The sequence below is a fragment of the Cicer arietinum genome, chromosome 6, assembly GCF_000331145.2.
Source record: "Cicer arietinum cultivar CDC Frontier isolate Library 1 chromosome 6, Cicar.CDCFrontier_v2.0, whole genome shotgun sequence".
Classification (NCBI taxonomy): Eukaryota; Viridiplantae; Streptophyta; class Magnoliopsida; order Fabales; family Fabaceae; genus Cicer; species Cicer arietinum.
This window is the reverse complement of record NC_021165.2, coordinates 24,514,199-24,519,376: the sequence shown is the minus strand read 5'-3', so window position 1 is coordinate 24,519,376 and position 5,178 is coordinate 24,514,199.

The window sequence follows — 5,178 nt, the reverse complement described above, 5'->3', positions numbered from 1 at the left end:
AAGCTTAATGATGCTTTAAAAATTGAGATGGTAAAATTGTAGTTATTGACCCTAAATGAAATTGTTGAATTTTGCACCGATAGTGTGAAATGTGGATGATGTTCTTGAGAAGTCCCTTTCAAAAATCGAGATGGTATAATTGGAGGTTATTTATTCTAAACTAGATTATGGCATGCGCGATGCGCGTATATTAATTAATGAATTTTATAAGTTTTATAAATAATATTTTATGTATTATAAATATAGTTATCTTATAATATTACTTTATTGATTTGTAATAATTGAATATGATTAGGAAAATTAAAATGAGGGAAAATTATGTTTATAACAATCATCTAATTTAATTTTTAAAATATTTTATAAAATTTGTATGATAACGTATTATATAAGATAATTGTTTGACTTATTGTACTTTTAATTAACAATTTATTTTTCTAACATATAATGGTACTTATATTTATTTGAGGAAATAAAATGTAAAATACATACCCAAAAATAAGATATAAAAATTTAAAAATATGATTGATTATTTAATATCTTTTATTTTTAAAAAATGTTAATGTTGAATTATATTGTAGCGTAGTCTAAATTTAATATATTCATATATTATAATTTTAAAAAAATTTGTGTATTTTAATAATTGGAACTAACTTTTTTAATAATTTTTCATATATTCTTATTTTATGATTATTTTTTATAAATTTGTGTATTTTAATAATTGGAACTAACTTTTTTAATAATTTTTCATATATTCTTATTTTATGATTATTTTTTATAAATTTGTGTATTTTAATAATTGGAACTAACTTTTTTAATAATTTTTCATATATTCTTATTTTATGATTATTTTTTATAAATTTGTGTATTTTAATAATTGGAACTAACTTTTTTAATAATTTTTCATATATTCTTATTTTATGATTATTTTTTATAAATTTGTGTATTTTTTGTCAAATAGAATATATATTTTTATTGTATAAAATGTTACTAAAAAATATAAATGGATTGACATTAATGAAGTAATTGGATTTTTAACGTATAAAATCATTACTCACCATAATTGGAATAATATAATTGTCCATTAAAGGAGGATATTTATGTCGATATTTATGAGTGATTAGGTGGTTTTTTTCCATTGAATTTAATGACTAATAATATAAATTATTACCATTGGTAAATGACTAATAATATTATAAAATAATTTATAATTTATTATAAAATAACTTATAAAATAATTTGATAGTAATATAAATTATAGATTATTATCAAATTGTAAATTAATTTATAAATTATAAATTTATTATAAATAATTGTAAAATAATTCTATAATTTATAAATTTATTATAAATTATTACCATTGGTAAATGACTAATAATATTATAAAATAATTTATAAATTTATTATAAATTAACTTATAAAATAATTTGATAATAATATAGAGTATAAATTATTATCAAATTGTAAAATAATTTATAAATTATAAATTTATTATAAACAATTGTAAAATAATTTTATAATTTATAAATTTATAAAATAATATTATTATTGAGAGGAGGATTGAAGGAGATTAGACATTTAGAGCATGATTGAGAGGGGAGAAAGGAGAAGAGGTCCGCATCAGCTTGGGAAATATTTGTATAGGTGGATGAAATACAATGAGGTGGCATTCGGGGGTGAGGTGGCATTCGGGGGTCTGTTTTAAATATATATATTAGATATGTTCTTCATTTTATATGATTTATATTAGTTTAGAAATATTATATTTTTTAAATTTATATACTTTTTACATTTTCAATTTTAAAAATTAATCATGGAAATTATTTTATGTAAAAAATTAGTTAACATTAGACTAATCAGGTGTATAGTTAAATAGGATAGTCCATTTCAATGAAAATTTAAATGCATATTTATAAAGATTCACAAAGAGGTGTATAACCTTGATTAGTAGTTGGATTTGAGTGTACATCAAAGACTTCTTAAGATAAAGATTACACTCCCTAAGTTTTAGTCAAACAATCGTTAATGTTGTCTTACTCAAGGTAATTGGCAATACAATATAACTATGTATACACTAACTCAAAAGTGAATTGTTCAGCTTGACAGTAAAAAATGAACAATTTCACATGTCTGTCGTGATTTTCTTTATACACTCTAAGAGTTGATAATAACTTAGTAGAGAATACTTTTTGTGTGGACACAAGAAAATTAGACACACACATAAGAGAAAAAAGTGAAAAAATAATAATAAAATAATCTATAGTTTTAAAATAATTAAAAGAAATATAATTTTTTTTTGTGTTCAAATTCTTGTGTCTACACAAGAGTTGCTTCTTAATAGAACGGCTTGTCATCATGACTCAAAAAATTATTAAATATAAGTGTATAAAGATAGATAAATTTTAGTAAAGAAAATTTTGTTGATAAACTCTAAGTTGTAAAAATGAAATGTAAACTTTTGAAGAACCCATATTGCATATAAGTGTATGTTTGAAATTGTGGTAACTTTGAAAAATTTACCGTAATTTTGCTTAACATTTAAAGAGTAGCTTTTGTTAAAATCTATGTAGCTCCGTAACTTTGTCAATCTAAACATGGATTAAATGATAATGAGTGTCCTAGTATGTATTGTATTATTCATTCATGGGTAGTAGTTTTGTTAAAAACAATGTTTATAATAGTATTCAAAATATTGCAATAATTATTCGTGTATGCAAATATAGCTGATAGATAAATGTGGCAGAAACACTACAAAGAAAAAAAGAAATTTCTTAAGGCTCAAAAGTCTTAAATAATAATAATAATAATAATAATAATAATAATAATAATAATAATAATTACATAACAAAAATATTATTTACACAAAACTCTCAAGGCAAACAAAATTTTGATACAAAACAATAGTTTGTGTGAAATTTGTATTTAAACTTCAAGTAAATTACTATAACTGCAAACCAATTCAGATCTATATCTAGTCTTTTAGATATGAAGCAAATTTCAGTTACTTTAACTATTATTTTATCTAAATAATTAGAATATGAAATGAAATTTTCAAATAACTATTGTCATGGTCAAGAAATATCAAAAGTAGATTACCAAAAACTACAATAAGAGTTTATTGATGTTTAAGACATAGGAAATTTAAGGTAGTAAAATGGTTAAAAGTTAATGAAATGGTTAGAAGTTATTCATTTCCAAATAAATATATTTAGTATTCTTCATCTTTATTTTGTTTTGATTATGATATTTGATTTTTTTTTAATTATAAAAAGTAAAAAAAATGCTACGAAAGACGCATTCAATAACTTAGAAAAAAATATTCACTTCGTATATATGATCTTCAACAATAATTACAACAGAGGACCAATGTTATTGAAACATTTGTGGACTAAGAATGTGTCACACTTGAAATAGGTATGACTTTGTTGCATTTCATAATATCTTTATCAGTTGGTAAGTGACTTGAACCAAATTCAAGATGATGGTTGAAAATCAATGGATGGATCTTTAAGTGTGATAAACAATTCATTGAAGATAGTGAGTTGATTGTTCTTTTTTGTATGAGTTATTGAAATGAAAAGTTTGATAAGTGATCAGTGTCTTTTAAGTATATTGATTAGAGTTAAAGTTACTAAATGTATGAAATAAATGTATTTGAATGGACAAGTGAAAGTGTTTGTGTTACATTACATATTGGTGAAACAAAATATAATGGAATCAAAACATGAAAGAAATAGTGAGATTTGGAAGGTGCCACATCAAAAAATTTGTGTGTTGGCAAATTTTGGAATATATGGTGTACATGTAGATGAAATGTCGTCAATAGAATTCGAGACTCTGTTTTAATATACTATAATAGATTTTCTTCTTCACCTTTAGTCTTGCTCTTAGTCCCTGCCAATCTTTCTTCAGTGTTAAAATTTTATTCTTATCTCTTTGGATGATATAGCTCAATGTATACCTCTTCTTCAAGATAACCATTTTGAAATTTTGACTTCACATAAAGTTGATAGATATTCCGTTTTATTTGAGTTTCTCGAATCGTATTTGTGTAAAAATCTTCATAGTCAACTCCATATTTTTGTTTGTATCCTTTGATGAAGAATCCTTTTTTGGATTTTTTTACCGCTCCATTAATATTCTTTTTAGCCTTAGGTATAGTTGGTAATTCTCGAATGTTGTTCTTCATAATTAATTCAATCTCTTCATTCATGACTTGTTGTCTTTTGCCTTTTATAGCTTCATCAAAACTTGATGGTTCACTATCTACCGAAAAGCAATATAACTCTTCAAAGTCAAAAGTAATTTCATTAGCTTTTTCATAAATGTCATTCATGTCTCTATTCATTACTAAAATTGAAGCACATGTAATTGTAAACTAGAAGTTTACCCATGATAAAAAGTTTGTCGTTTGACATGATCAGTTGGATCATCCTAGGTCTATAATGATGCGAACAATAATTGAAAATTCATATGATCATCGATTGGAGAGCCATAACATTATGCCGTCTAATAATTTCTCATGTATCTCTTGTTCATAAGGGAAGTTAATAATTTGACTATCACCAACAAAAATTGGAAGTAAATCTATAATTTTGTTATAACGTATACACACTTATATTTGTGAGTCAATACATCCACCATGGGGCCATATAGATATTTTATGGTTTTAATGGATGCATCAACTAGTTGGTCACATGTTTGTTCATTATCAATTCGCAACCAAGCGTTTACGAGATTACTTGTTCCACTATTTCGAATAAGAGTTGATTATCATGTCAAGAGATGTTGTTGAGTTTTCATCTTAAACACTTAATGAGTATTGCATGTCTATTGACATTAATATTGAACATCCTTTAGCACATGTTCATACACAAAATGGAATTGCACAATCATTTATTAAACATGTAAAGTTAGACCACTGCTCATGCGAATAAAACTCTTACTTTCTATATGGGACATGTAATTTTGCATGATTCGCATCAGACCAAGAAACTATCACAACCATCGCCTTACAATTAACATAATATCTCCCATATATGAATTTTTGGATGTGAAAACTATGTTCCAATTGTTCTACCACAACAACTAAAATCGATTGGAAACTATCATATCTTGATCCTTAACCCAACGATGTGAATTAGAAGTTCAAAAGATAATTCATTTGCAAAGTTTAAATAA